General features: G+C 53.5%; 1 long non-coding RNA gene across 1 annotated transcript; it reads right to left on the bottom strand.

The window, feature by feature from the left end:
* Nucleotides 1–1330: 1330 nt before the first annotated feature.
* Nucleotides 1331–2356, bottom strand: LOC112407562 (uncharacterized). The gene is made up of 3 exons (XR_003004795.1): nucleotides 2192–2356; nucleotides 1976–2070; nucleotides 1331–1446 (listed from the first exon to the last, which is right to left on the bottom strand). It is a non-coding gene; the product is annotated as an uncharacterized LOC112407562 (long non-coding RNA).
* Between the last annotated feature and the right edge of the window lie 13090 nt (nucleotides 2357–15446).

Here is a 15446-nt window from a genome sequence, read left to right as displayed (position 1 = left end):
GGAGGGGGATGGAGGGGGATGGAGGGGGATGGAGGGGGATGGAGGGGACCCGAGGGTCTGCCTGAGCTTCTGGTCAGGACCTGAGGCCGGAGGAGCCTGGACCAAGGGCTGGGACATACCTGCACCACAAACGAAGTTTATCATCCTTTGCATGTAGCCAGCTGTTCTTCAGGCTTGAGCTGAAAGAAAAAGATGCATGTGTGCATGCGTGCATATGTGAGCACGTGCACGCATGCGTGTGCTTGTCCTGCCTTTGAGACATGGGATCTTCTACAGTGAAGGTGGTGGCCCCGGAGGACCGGCCCTGCCCCACCTGAAGGAGGGCAGGACAGGTGGGAATGGGAAGGACGAGAGGTGCTGTGATGGGTAAAGGGCAGGGGGCTGTACTTGGGGGGGCGTTTCCCAGTCAGATCTGAGGAGGACACGGCTCAGGGAGGAAGGGGCCCCCTCAGACCCCTTGGCTGCAGCCTCTCAGGGCCTTTCTGTGGTGGGGGGCGCTGAAGTGGCTTCCAGGCTGGGGAGCGCCCATGGAGGAGTGGGGGGAGTCCAGAACATGGAGATGGGAGACGAGGGTCTGCCTGCAGCACTGCCCCCCATGTCAAGCTGAGGTGCCATTTGAACTTGGGTTTCTGTGCTGTTGCTGTGTGTTTTTAAAAAACTATCTTAGCCGGGGAATTCCCTGGCAGGCCAGTGGTTAGGACTCTGCGCTTTGATTGCCCAGGGTGTGGGTTTGATACTTGGTCGGGGAACTAAGATCCTTCAAGCCGTGCAGCACGGCTAAAAGAAAAAAACAAAACACAAACCAAAAAAAAAAACAGCAACGAAAATTATCCTAGCCAGAGCCAAGGCAAAGGTTCTCAGCGCAGGGTGGGGAGAGGCAGAGCCCGCTTACCTGAGGAGTTATTGCAAAATACCTGCCCGGCCCTTTACCATCCCCCTCATTCCGGCACGTGGGCGGGTGAGTGACAGCTCTGTCCCAGTGCAGTGGGAGCGGTACCACGCTACCCAGGTACAGCTATGGTATCGATGAAGTTGTTCCATTTGGGGACATTTTCAGTGGGTCACTCAGCCTCCTGTGCCCTCACAGAGGGCTGCCCCGTCCATCCTAGCCCTGACTCAGGGTCTGGCCGAAGTCCTTTCCTTGGGCCTGGGTTGGAGGGTGGGGAGACAGAGAAGAAAGGCAGGAGGCTCCTGTCCCTGAGGGTTCCGGGGGAGAGGGGCTGGAGCATCTGGAGGAGATAAGACGGGAGACAAGAAGTGGGGCACAATCAGAGGAGGGGACGGTGGCAGCAGCAGGCACCCATTCTGGATGGGGGTGGTTCCCCCAGGTGGTTTCCGCCCCCCCCCAAGAAAGTCCCCATCCTCTTAGGGACGCAGGTCATAGAAGTTAGTCTCTAAATGAGAGGTTCCTAAATGCCAGGCCGGTCCAGGAGGAAGTGTTCCAGGCTGTGTGTGGAAACAAGAAAAATAAAGACGTTTTGATGAACCTAATGTATTCAGTTTCTTAAATTCTGAGAATATGCTCTTTCTATAGTTTGTGTTAAATGTCCTTTCTTTCATGAAGTGACTATGATGGTAAGTGATAGTTTTGTGAGTTTTTTTTTCTTTCACGTACTTCCTCTGAAGTGTGGGGAATTCCACAAGTGCCCAACATTAATTTTGACATCTTACTGTCCCGTGAGGCCCAAAGCGCTGAGGACAGTGGCTCAAGTCTGTGGAGTATAAAACTGGTTTTCTTTCCTTAAAAGCACTATTCAGTAAACTCCAAGTTCAGGACTGGTGCTTCCTCTGGAGGAGGAGGAGGAGGAGGAGGGATCCGGGAGGCTCTTGATCAATGCCTCCAGGTTTTGCTTCCTAGGCTGCCTGGTTCTAGGATGCTAATACAGGGATGTTACTTTATTCTCCATATTCTCGTGTGTGTAAAATATGTTCTACTGAGAACAATGCAAACAGTTCATGGACGGTTAGAACTTACAGAGGGAAGGAGAGAGGTAAAGCCACCAGCAGTCCAGGGAGGTGGGGGCCAGGCTGGGGTGAGAGGTGGGACCCCTGAGGCTCATCCCTGCCGAGCTGTTGCCGAAAAGGGTTCGATGGGGCCACAAGGCAGGAAGAAAGCAGCAGAAATATCTCTTCATCTATTGCCTGGGGAACAGAACGGGAATCTGGGGGTCTGGGAGAGGAAGTGACTTACTTCAGGCCTCGGATGAGAGAAGGACCTGGATGGACCGCAGGGCTCCACCTGCATAGCTGCTTTCCAGGGGGCGTCCTGGTGGGCCCACCCTTGGAGGAAGGAGCCCTGGGGAGGGGTCTGGTGGAGACCAGGGCTTCACCATCTTCTTAAATCTGCCGGCCTGTGTTTTAGTGACTTTCTCTTTACACCGGACACTGTGGTGGTGGTGGGGGGGGGGTGGCCCAGGTTACCCAGCCCCTAGTCCTGAAGCTTCCCTGCCCCATCTAGACCCCGAGAGGATAAGGAGAGCGAGCTAGAAGCCTCCCAGGAGCCAAGGCGGCTCGAGGTCACATCAGGAAACCAGGGGCTCCGAAAGCCACCTCTGAAAATCCATTTGCCGAGACTGGTTCTGCAAATGGTCCGCTTGCTGGTATTTCCCAATTTCCCAAAAAATTATTTCTAAAGACACTTCACAGGATTACAGGGAGTCACATTGGATAAGATGTTCTTAGCCGTTGTTGAATATTTCTCTGAAGTTTTGTTTAGTTTGATATTTCAGTTTTTAGTTTGACTGTGGCTTGGAAATTGTTTGAGTTGCTGTCAGTTCACCTAAACATCGAACAATAACCTGACAGAGATGAACAGTCGCATTTCATCGCCAGGGTGGATGCAGAGCGGAGCTGACCTGTTCGCTGTTGTCCTGCAAACAGGAGCCGACACTCACCCCGAGTGCCTGGAATGGGAATCACACACAAAACTGACATTTGGCTGAGCAGAACTGAACTGATACATTTACGGGAACTGGTTGGGGTGAAACCACTTTGGTGAAAACAAAACTAATCTCAACTAAAGCAAAAATCCCTCCAAATCCTTCCAGGCATTAATTTTAATGAATTATGCTACCTCTGGTCGAAACAGATGTTTCAAATTCCATATACTAAATAATACATTTTCTTCACTGAATTGTCCCTGTATCTTTTAAATCTTAATTTATATCTATTCCTGACAGGCCTTCTAAGGTCCATATCAAATGCCTCCTCCTCCAGGAAGTCCTCCCAAACAGGACCTAGAATGTTGTGGATCCTTAACATATACCCTTGGAGTGAATGACTAAACATCTCCCTCTTAGTATGAGTCTCTCAAAGTGCATCTCGTATTGTAATTCCTTGTGAACAAGGCCAAGTCTCCTTCCTCAGGACCCCACATAACAAAATAAAACTCATCAACATTTACCCTAGATTGTAAACCCATTGAGCTCAGGGCGTGTGGATTTCTGGATTGGGGTTGGTTTAGTACAAACCCTCCCACCATCTGCACTAGATGCCAGGAGACCTGGCAGGCTCCCTCCCACATGAGGCATGACCTCTGCAGGGAGGAGGTGGTTCCCGTGCTGCCGATGGGGTGAAAAGGAATCTCTACAACTTCACACTCGACAAGAAGATGTGCGACTGGAGAGAGAGGGCACCTTATGCCCTGGCTTCTAAGAACCATGAAGACAGTCCGCATATGATCATAACATCCCAGCTGTTCTGTATTTGGGTTCTCCAGAGAAACAGAGCCACAGAACCGGTAGGGTCTGTAGAGACACAAGGAGATTTGTTATAGGAATCAGCTCATGCATTACGGAGGAGACAGAGAAGCCCCAGGACCTGCCTGCTGTGGGTGGAGACCCAGGAGACCTGGGGAAGTAGTTCAGTCCAAACCAAAGCCTGAGCCTCGGGAGCTGACAGGGTAAGTCCTGATCTTAGTCTGAAGGCTCAAACCAGACCCACATCCGAGGGCAGGAGAAGGTGGATGTCTCAGCTCAAACCAAGGAGTGAACTTACCCTTCCTCTCCCTTTTTGTTCTGTTTGGGACCCTCAGTGGATTGGGTGATGCCTACCCACAATGGGGAGAGAAATCTGCTGAACCCGGTCACATGTTCATGGCTGCTGGACACACCCTCACACACGCACCCATTAACACTGTTGCCCCAGCTCCGTTTAGCCTAGCCAAGATGCCACATTAAAGTTAACCATTACAAAGTTCTTTCCCTCTCCGTGTAGGAGGGAAATAGATTCCAGGGCAGGTAACTGGTAGGACAGACAACGATTTAGATGTCAGGCCACTTGTACCAGTTGATAAGATTTCAGATCGATGCTTCTCTCTTCACAGTACCCGCCCCCCCCAAAAAAGAAGTTGTTAAGAGTATGTTCTCAATAGATACAGGCTACGCCCTAGATTCTCAGGAACAATCTAGATAAATTATCCAGCCCCATTTTCTGTCAACCTGTTCGGGTTCTGAGTTTTGGGGTCATGAATATGGCTGCCCTACCCCTCCCCTTCACCAGGACTCTGCTGGGTGGTCACGCTCCAGAAGGAGCAGCCCACTCCTGGGAAACCAGGGCCCTCCTCCCCCCCTCCCCCGGCACACTGGGAGGCTGCTGTCACCCAAGTCCAGTCTGAGTCACTTTGGGAACAGACGGTGCTCTGCTGGGTGACCCACGGCCCCCCACCTGCTCTGTCCCCCCGAGAGCCAACATGGAGCCCCCGCCTTTCTGATCTTTGGCCCAGATGGAAGTCAGTTCTCGGGGAGGGGATGCCAGTGCTCTCAAGGAGTCTAGTTTTCCTGCATCCAGACCCATGTGGTCACAACAGCGAGGTGGTGATGGCGGTGACATTCACTCACTCACTCATTCATTCCTCCCACAGTGTTTCCTTGAGCCCCACGCCTCCCCGTGGGCCTGTGAGGATGGGAGCAAGGTCACAGCAGGCTCAGGGAGAGATGGGAGCTGCCCGAGTGTGCAAACAGGAGCCGACACTCACCCCGAGAGCCAGGCTCCTGCTGGAGCTCAGGGACTCCTTTGTCCTTGCATCTTCCCCTCCTTCCCTCTTTTCTTCCTTCACCATTATTTCCTGACACAGTAGGCACTGGTGATGCAAGAAAGCCTCCACTTTGAAAGTTCCCTGTATCGGGGACCAACGTGGGCACAGACGATTGCTGTTGGGGAGGGGGTGCCCACTGGAGAGCTGGTACCCCCTGGAATGGGGACTCACCCTGCCGGGGGCAGAGGCAGCTGGACATGACGTTTCAGCCGGGTCTCTCAGTGTCCAGGGCTTCGAAGATCACGTGGGTAGTGGGCATTTCAGGCCCGGGGAGAGTTCGGGGTTCATTGGAGCCAGGGCTGCAGAGCCTGCCTTTTAGGCACCCTCTGTGCCCATCTTTGGGCTCGTGGTTCGTCCTAGTTAGAAGCAGCCTCATACCTTTGGGGAGGGCACCAAACACCCGGACCCCATGCTTGTCCAGAGAAGTGTGGGCTGCCTAAACTGCTATATAATCCTCTCTCCTCAAAGCCACTGAAATTCTGTCTTTAAGGACGAGCCTCCTTCCCAGGGTGATGACCTTAGGTGGCCCTGCACTGGCTGAGCTGCCCCTGGGCTGGCCCTGCTTCAGAGGCACCTGAGGTCTGGAGAGACAAAGGAGCCAGTGGGGCCTTTGGGAAGGGGGTGCGCAGGAGGGGGGCTCTGCTACCTTAGGGACTTTGCCTGAGCTGCTATCCTTGTCATTGGATCTCAGCCCAGAGCGCCTGCCTCACTATTGCTGGTCGTGCTTCCACTCCAGGGAGCATGGCTCTGCTCTGTCCCTTGCTTGTTCCTCTGCATCCACCATTCCTCCCCCCGCCCTGCCCCCGCCAGAACATGAGCGTCAGGACCGCTGGACTCTATGCTTCCTGCGCATTGCTGTTACCCCAGCGGCGGGGCTGATTTCATAGGATGGATGAACAGCATGGACACGGCCATCGCTTTCATTTCCGGGCGCCTCACTTCTTGGTGAAGGGTAGAGACGGACTGGAACCTGCCCAGAGAAGAGTGACCAGGAAGACACTGCAGGGGGGGCGTTCAGCCCGGAGCAGGAAGACCCGAACAGCGGCTGCTGCATAGCTGAAGAGCCGCCCCTGGAAAGGGATTCGGACCTGCTCCAAGCGGCCCCAGGGCCGGCATGTGTGCTGGGGGCAGGGGGTGAGGTGGGGTGGGGAGCCCGACGGCAGCTCAGCAGAATGACGCTCCCGGACCGCAGGGCCACCCGAGGGGTCTGGGGCTGCCTCGGGAGATGGGGGACAGAGGCGTTCCGTAAGATGCTCGGGAGACATTTGGGAAGGACCGTGGAGGAGTCTCACCCATCCCGCGGGTCCTGGGCTGGATGAACGTTGATGTTCCTCCCGTTTCTGAAGTTCAACGGTTCTGTAGTTTGGGAATCGTTTATGAAGGTGGGTCTAAAGATCTTTGTTTTATTGGAAATACTGAACGTTACGGGCTGCATTTTGTGTCCCCCCAAATTTATGTGTTGAACTCTAACGATGTGTGAAGTTTTCTCTGGGAAACAGATCCTGGACAGAGTGGGGAAGGCCAGGGATGGGAGGGTTGCTGCTACAAGCCGGGTGTGCCGAGGATGCAGACAGCCACCAGCACCCCAAGAGGCGAGGAGGAGATTCTCCCCGGAGCCTCCCGTTGGGAACCAGCCCCGCCTGCCCACAGACACCTGGCCTCCAGATCTGTGAGGACAGAGCCACCAGGTTTGCGGTCACTCGTTCCAGCAGCCACAAGAGACAAGTATAAGTGGGTAAAAAGTGTCCAGCACTTGCTCACAAATGCACGTTGAGGAAGGAGCTCCCAGGCTCTCCAGGGCATCACCCAGCAGAGCCAGCGAGGTTCTCCTGATGCTCGGGGATGTCTGAGCAGCTCCGCCCATCCTTGATCACATCTGGAAAACAAATGATGCAGCAACTGTGGTTTGTTTGGTGAAAACACAGTTTGGGGAATAACAGGGGTCCGGGGTGGGAGAAAAGTTGGGAGGCGTCGGATGCGAGATTCTTGAAGACCCTCCACTGCGAGGCCAGAGCAGGGGTGGGGGACAGAGGCCTCCCAGGCTGTGAGGCAGCCACACGCCAGGCCCTGGAAGTGAGAGCCAGGGGTTTGAGAAAGGCTGGAGGGGGTCTTCACCCACCCCCCAACCCCCGAGGCTGAGCCCCGTTCAACCCGGGCAGAGGGCTTGGGTGGCGGGTGGTCTTTGACGTGAGGATGCAACCCTGTAACTGGGGCCCAGCTGTTCCCTGGGGCTATGGCCCAGGCAAGGACGGGTGTCATGGTCCCTGAGGGGAGAGAAGGCAGGACAGGGCGCCCCGTCACCAGGAGAGGAGGCCCAGGGAAGTCTGTAGGCGTGGTGGGGTGGGCTGGGGACACCAGGGCAGAGGCCGACCCAGGCTCTCCCCCTACAGCTGCTCAGAACACACGAGTGGCCTCAGGGTTCGGGAAGGAAGGGCAATACATTTGGTGAGGACTTACTCATGCCCACTGTGGGTGGGGGAGCGAAGCTGACCTTGTTAGATCTCTGGCAGAGCTCTTGACCCTGGTTTGCTCATTTGCAAAACGGAGGTAGCAACAGCTCTTCCTCTGCGGGCTTTATCAAGTGGTAGTTGGACTCCAAACCAGCTCAGATCTGGTAAAACACGGTGCAGAGGCAACCGCACGGGGCCTCGGTGGTGTGTGTGTCTTATCGCAGGCTCCCGGGTCCCTGCAAGTGTATGCAGAGCCTGTGGGCTTCCGGGCCCGAGAAGATGGGCTGGTTTCACTCCAACATCTTGGGGTGGAGCCTGAACAGTCCTCACGACTCCACTTCCTCCTCTGGGTTTTCCATGAGGCAGAGGGGATTTCCTGGCAGGAACCACCACGGTATCTGTCAGGGCCAGTGGGCAGAGATATTGGAAACACAGCCTGTTATCGCTCCCCAGACAATGCCGGTGTCTTGCTCCGTGGCTGGTGCTAGCAAAAGAAGAACAAAAACAAAAACGCTTTTTTGGCATACGCACTTTTAGACCAGAGGACTGTGTTTGCATGTATGTTATGATTATTACGGGGTGGGGGCAGAAGAGTGGGGAGAAAGAAACAGAAAAGTAACTTGTAGACTTTTAAAAATTTTTTGGCCACGCTGCATGGCACGTAGAGTCTTAACCACGGGATTACCAGGGAAGTCCTAAACTGGTAGATCTGAAAGGGAGTCCATTGTTGACTAAAGTTTGGGGCCTGATGGTACCTGAGATGATTTTAGGACTTAATCTGGCAAAGGTAACAAAGGAGAGAGGTGACCTCCCTTTCAAGGCAAGAGTGTCTCGGGCAGGACTTACCGTGTTGCTTTCAGGATGGTGATTGTTATTGTTTCCTTCTGGTTATAGCGAGGGAAGCTGGTTTTCCACTTATAATCACCATCTTTTAAATACACTTACTAAACGCAGAATGTGTCGATTAAAGAATAGCAGGTAGAGAATGGTTAAAAAATGCAGAATTGTGACGGTGGCTCTAAATGACTGGGCCTGGATGTGCTCCAAACCTTCCATTATACTGAAGATGGGCTGAGGCCACGGAAGGGGTGGGCTTGAGCCGAGTCCCAAGAGGGAAAGATGGGTGGTGGGGACGGTGTGTGAGTGCCTTGGAGAATGAGAAAGACAGAGGATAAGTGACAGTGAGGGATGCAGGAGAGAACTTCACCTACATAGACTCTTCCAGGGGGAGCCGGGGGCAGGGCAGGCGCAGGTGGGGGCAGAGGAGCCCTGGGGCCTCGAGCTCCTGCAGGTGCAGCCAGCCTGCCTACCTTGGCTCTCCCCCTGGGGAGGGGGCACAGCACAGGCACTTCCTGACCCTTTCTCAAGACCAGAGGGAGCTCAGAACTCAAGCCAGGGGCCAAAATCTGGCTGCAGCCACAGGGGGACCTTTTTAAAGATTCAGCTTTCAAAACTTCTGATTCATTTCCAAAGATTTGTAAAAACTCCCCGAGGTCTCAGAACTTGTTTTTGCTCATCAAGAAGAGCACCAGGGACCACTTCCTGCCTTGTGACCTGTAGGTTTCCATCCAACCCAAAGGGAGGCGGAGAAACAGGGGGTGGGAGGGGGACGGGCACTGTTTGGCCAGAAGTGAGGAGAGGAGAGAGAGGGCTTGTTCTTTGGGTCCAGGGGAGACAGAGAACGAAGGACCAGTTCAGTAACTCCAGGAGGAGTTCAGAAGGCATCCAGAAAATATTCTCAATATGAATGAATAGGTGACAGTTGGCAGGTCATCTGGTAAACCTGCCTAAGCTCTGAAGCCAGGGGCTCAGCCAAGTCACTGCTGCAAGCTTCTAGTGTACACAGAAGTCTGGATGGAAGGGTAGTGAGGAGGTGCAGAGAGAAGAGAGCCTTCCTGAGACTGCCCTGCAGGCTCTCCTCTGCATCTCATTCTCCTGTTGGGCCTCCCAGCACATTGGGGATATGGCTGCAGAGGCTGGGACACAGCCCTGCTTCTGAGGAAAGGGTCTCTCCGGAGACTGAAGAAAGGACGTCCCCAGGGACTGGGTGGCGAGAGTCCTGCCCGGGCCTGGGGGTGGGTGGGAAGCTGTGTAGCTGAATTTAAGGGGTCCCCTGGGGAACACCAGGTAGAACCTGGGGGAGATTGCAGACACTGCCCAGGCTGGATGTTGAGTTACATCCGCAATTAGTGCAAGAGCCACCAGAAGTGTGAAGGACAGGCTGTTGGGGAGTGACTACCGTCCTGGCCAGTAGGCAGGGGCAGGTAAGGCGTGGGTGAGGGAGGCGATCAGCCTTGAAGCCAGTCCGTGGGGCGGTGCAGCCCGGAGCAGCTCGGCTGGAGTCAGAGGAACGGGATGCAGCTCTCAACCCCGCGGACAAGTCAGTCCTCCGCTGTAAAGTCAAGAGATTGAGTAAGACCAGGGCTTTCAAGGTCAGCTTGGTTGCCTTGTCCAGTGGGATGCAGGATTCAGGGACAGAAGGCAGCAGGCCTTAGACCACAGCTGCGTCTGGTTGATGTTTATGACCTACTCCCCTGTTTGGGGCCCCGGGAGACGAGCCTTGGTTTCTCTTCCTGAGGTTTGCACTAACTTGCTCTCTCTGGTTTGGTCCAAACCCCAGGGCCTATGAGGCCCCTCGGACCGGGCTCTCCCCAGGTCTCCCCACGACAGCTCCAACCCAGCTCACCTATCAGGGTCTGTACTTACCTATGACTACGATAAGAAATTCCGTAAAAACTGTTACTAAACCTGGCTCAGTTTGCGTAGCAGCCAGACACCGAGTCACTGAGGTTTGCAGCCGAGAAAGAGCAGAGGCAGCCGGAGAAGGAGACTGGAAAACAAACCGCAAATCTACCTCCCCGAAGGCGAGGGCCTGGGGTATTTATGGGGTAAGGAAGCAGCGTAGTCTGAGGCGTGGGGCGTGGCGGAGTGATTGGAAATAAGAAAAAGGTGAGTTTCCTTGTTGTTCTGAGCAGGTGTTAAGCTGCAGGCTTTTCCACGGGAGCTTGCTCAGAAGACAGAGGAGTTAGCGGTTCTGAAGGTGGCGTTCTGGGCTCCTGATGACAAAAGGTCACTAAGCAGATACCTGTGCATGCCCACTTGGAGGGTCAGTGGTCCTAAGCAGCCTTAAGTGGCTGGGGCTTGAACTAGACACAGCTGACTCCAAGTTCCTGGAAAACAGCTAGGGCAAACATCTTATTGTTTGGGCTCCGTGACATGTGGAGGACATTCAAGTCTTTCGTGGCAGCCACGAAAGCGAGCTTCATAGGTGAGGGCAGGTACAGGTGCAATGGACTTGACGTCACCCTTGGCTTCAAAACCTTCATCAACACACACAATCTCACAATTTCTCCAGGAGCAAATTAAGGAGTGGTTCTGGCCCAGCATCTTTGATGAGGTTGCATCATCCAAAGGCTCGGCTTGGGGCGCGAGGTCTGCCCCCCACCCCGTGTCTCCCTCACGCGGTGGGCAAGCTGGTGTTGGCTGTGGGCACGAGGCGTCAGTTCCTCCGCCCGGGGGCCTCTCCACGGGCCAGCGTGAGTGTCCTCACAGCATAGTGTCTGGCTTCCTCCAGGACCGAGTAAGGCGGAAGTGGCTTCAAAGTCACATGCTGTCATGTCCATCTTATTGTGTTGGTCATGCAGACCAGCCCAGATGCATTGTGGGAAGGGGCTGGAGAAGGTCTGAATTCCAGGATGGGGGCTCATCGGAGGCCTGGCTGCCACAGGGCCCTCGCGGGGCTGAAAGTCTTCAACCAGATCGTTTCCTGTAACACTGACTCTTGCTGAGGCAGAGCTAATTTAGCCTTCCTGGTTCATTTAGCAAACACGTCCAAGCATTTTCTCTACATCAGGAGAACTGGTGGGTAGGACACAAAGACCAGTAATCTTACAGACGAGTAGAGAAGGTGATGCTCACACTGGAAAGTGTTCAATGTCACAGGGGTAGCCACAGACCCCCGGTGTGGTGGGGACGCAGCGGGGGCATGGGTCTACAGGGGTGTCAGAGGCCTGCAACAGGGGAGGCCTAGCTGGGTCTGAAGGATCAAAACCAAGGGTGATCATTAACTAACTCCATCGCACCTGCCTTTACTAATCAAGGTTGTTTTAATTGTTGCTACAAAAAACTTGCTTGTTCTCCAGGCCGCATGGAGCCTAAACAATAAGATGTTTGCTCCAGTTTTTTTCCAGAAAGTTGGAGTCAGCTGCGTCTAGTTCAGCTGAGCGAGAGTCAGCTGTGTCCAGTTTGAACTGAGCTGGTTAAGACTGGGTGGGACCACTGACCCTTCAACTGGGCAGGCGTGCATGTCCACGTGGTGGGTGACCTTTTGAACGTGCAGAGGCCTGTAGCTTCCTTAGGCTTGCGCAGAACAACCATCACCACACCTTTTCCCAATCAGCTCTCCCCACGCTCCCATGCCTCAGATCACCCTGCTTCTTTAGTCCTCATCCCTTAAGTGCCCTGGCCGTTTGCCTTCGGGGAGCCGGATTGGAGATTGTTTTCCTATCTCCTCGCCTGGCTGCCTTGCGAATAAATCCCTCTCTTTGCTGCAAACCTTGGCGTCTCAGCATTTTGGGTTGCTGTACACGGGGCAAAACAAGCCTGATTCAGGATGAGTAGGAGGTCACTAGACAGAGGGAAGGAGAGAGGCGGGGAGGGAGGGGGGAACAGCTTCCCAGGTTGGGGAGCCGGCCTGGCTGCTGCAGGGGAGGGAAGCTCAAGGTGCCGGCATTGCCGGGTTAGGGTGTCACTTTTCCCTGCTCTGATTTCGGCACCTTATTTCGCATCCCTTGGACCCATGCTGTTCAGCAGGCATATGCCAACAGCTGCACTTGTTTGTTACTGCAACAAAGAAACTCACTGCAAAGTTCTCAGAGATCCAGCCCCAGAGGACCTAGCCTGTTAGAGCAGCAGAGAATGACTGCAGAAATAGTTTCCTCTTGTGGAAAAGATTCACGCCCCTGCCGTGCAGGCAAACATCATTTTGTGCTGCAGGGACTCTGCCCAGTTGCTCTCAGATGGGAGGTGCGGGAGTGTGTATTTACTTGCCTGTGTGTCATTTTCCTTTGTTTTGGGCAAGTGCACTGCCCGCTGGGATCAGGCACGCGTAGGTCTGAGGGAACACACCTGACTCAGGCCTGCCGGTCCCCGGGCCGCGTGAAGGCGGTGCTGGGTTTCCAGCTACTTCTGCTGCCCTGTAAGAGGCATGTACCTTTGACGCTACGGAAACATCATCTGCTGGCTATTTGTCTGTCCCTGTGGTTTGTGACGTTTGTCCCGTGTGGGTTTCACTGCTGGCTGTCTTGGGCCACATGTTTCTTTGGGGCAGAGACTCTGTGCGAAGGTGCCCCCCGCCCCCGTCACTTGCCTGGAGGGCACTGAGTACAGGCCCTGGAAACGGGAGAAGAGCAGGAAGAAAGTGGGGGCGAGGGCTCCACCCTACACCTCATTTGCCTGTATCTGCAGCGTCGACCTCGGGGAACTGCCTGCCCTTCCCCCTCCCTCTCTTCCCCGTCATCACAGCTTCCACGTGTTTTCTCTGACAATGGGGCGAAGATCCGAGCGCTGAGCATCACACCTGGAAATGGCCCGAGATGAACATTCAGGTGGGCCCGCGGAGGTGCCTGGTAGGGAGAAGGCGGACCAGCTTGAACTCGATGCTCGACGGTTGGCGAAGGTGCGCGATGTCAGCTAACAGCCTTTTTCCAGTCCTGGGGCAGTTTCTAGGAGCGGAGAGGGGCCTGGTGCCAGCCTCTCAAGTCACGTTCAACGGGCAGCTATAGCCGGAGCCGCTGGAGGGGAGAGAATTACTTCAACCAGAGGGCTGCAGCCTGCTCCTTCCTCATCCTGTCCCCCAGCGCTGCCGGGGAGGGGGCGATTGGCAGCCCTGGGCCTCTGCCCACGGGGCACGGAGGAGAGGCCCGGCTCGGACTCTAGGCAGAGACACAGAAGAGGCAAGGGCCTCTGCCTGGGGCTGGTCCACCCCTGCTCAGCTGGGACAAAGGCAGCTCCAGCCCAGACTCAACAGGGGTGGACAAACGGCAGTTCGGAGCCCCTCTCACCCAGACTGCGGGCACCTCGGGCACATGCCTGCCTTAGATCCTGACCCTTCAGGAGCTGGAGGTGCGGCTGCCCTGGGTGGGCGGGGCCTGCGATTAGAGCCTGAGACCTGGCCTCTGGGTGCACAATGTCCCAGAGCAGCCGTGGGCTGAGAGCGAGGGCTCCTGGCCCGGTCGTTCAGGCAGACGGGCCTGAATCACTGTGCTAGGTGCTCGCCGGCAATGGGTGTGGAACGTGTGCTCTGTCACCCCAGTTTTGATCTCTGTAGACAGTCTTTGAAGGATGTGTGCTCCTAGTGGCACATTGGGACTGGGTAATTTTTTTCTTTCTCTTAAAAAAAAAAGAATTTTCTTAGAGCAGCTTTAGGTTCACAGCCAAATGAGGTGGAAAGTGTAGACTTCCTGCATCCCTCAGCCCTCATACCCACGGCCTCCCCCACCATCACCACCCCCACCAGACGGCACAATATCTTTGTCAGTGTCCTAAGGGTTGCAGAGGTGGAGTCTATGATACTATTGATCTAGTGGAGTTGGCCATAGGTGCTGAATACAACCATTGGAAATGGATTGTCATGAGATGGCAACACTGGAAATTTTTGTTCACTTTGGTCTTTGGGAAATTGATGGGAGTGGGAAGGTGTCACAATTTGCCTTTTCTTTTTTGCTCTATCTTTCTAGGGCTTTTTTTTTTTTTTTATTTGAGGGGAAATCAGGGTTACAAAAATCAAAAATACAGAAGAGTGATTTTCCAAGATGGCAGCCAACTTTGGAATTCACTTATAATCCAGGAAAAAGGTATGGACACGTCATCCTCATCCAGAGTCTACTGTTGACATTAGGGTTCACTCTTGTGTTGTATATTCTGTGGGTTTGGACAAATGTATAATGACGTGTATCCATCGTTACAGTAGCATTCAGGGTAGTTTCACTGCCCTAAAAACCCTCTGTGCCTCACCTATTTATCCCTCCCTCACCACTAACCCCTCAAAATCAATGATCTTTTTACTGTTTACATAGTTTTGCCTTTCCCATAACATCAGTACAGTTGGAATCATACAGCATGTAGCCTTTAAGTTTCCTCCATGTCTTTTTCATGGCTTGACAGCTCATTTATTTTTAGCGTTGAATAATATTCCACTGTCTGGATGCACTGTAGTTTATTTATCCATTCATCTACTGCAGCACATCTTGGTTGTTTCCAAGTTTTGGCAAATCATGAATAAAGATGCTGTAAAAGCATCCATGTGCAAGTTTTTGTGTAGACATAAGTTTTCAATTTCTTTGGGTGAATGCTGAAAAGCATGATTGCTAGATCACGTGGTAGGTTTTGTAGTTTGGTTAGATTGCCAAAACTGTCTTCCAAAGCGGCTGCACAATTTTGCCTTCCTGCTAGCAATGAATGAAGGGTTCCTGTTGCTCCACAGCCTCGTCAGCATTTGGTGTTGTCAGTGTTTTGAATTTGGGCCATTATGATGTTGAATATCTTTTCATATGTTTGCCACCCATGTATGTTCTTTGGTGAGCTGTCTACTCAAGTCTTTTTAAACTGGTTTGTTCATTTTCTTATTGCTGAGTTTTAAGAGGTTCTTTTTAAGAGGTTTTTTGTTTGTTTTTTTGGTATATTTTTGGGTAATAGTCCTTTATCAGATATGTCTTTTACAAATACTTTCTTCCAGTCTGTGGAGCCTGTGGGGTCTGAGATGAGGGTATTCTCATTCTCTAGAGGCAATTTCTTTTTTATACTTTCCTGAGTTATCGAAATTTTCCATGATGAAAATGTATGATTTTATTTATTTATTTTAGTTTGGGCTGCGCTGCTGCGCTCGGGCTTTCTCTAGTTGCGGCGAGTGGGCTTCTCATTGCGGTGGCTTCTTTTGTTGTGGAGCACGGGCTCTAGGCGCA

This window comes from Neophocaena asiaeorientalis, unplaced genomic scaffold (genome assembly GCF_003031525.2).
Source record: "Neophocaena asiaeorientalis asiaeorientalis breed wild unplaced genomic scaffold, Neophocaena_asiaeorientalis_V1.1 scaffold278, whole genome shotgun sequence".
Taxonomy (NCBI): Eukaryota; Metazoa; Chordata; class Mammalia; order Artiodactyla; family Phocoenidae; genus Neophocaena; species Neophocaena asiaeorientalis.
This window is presented reverse-complemented; position numbering and strand designations above follow the sequence as displayed.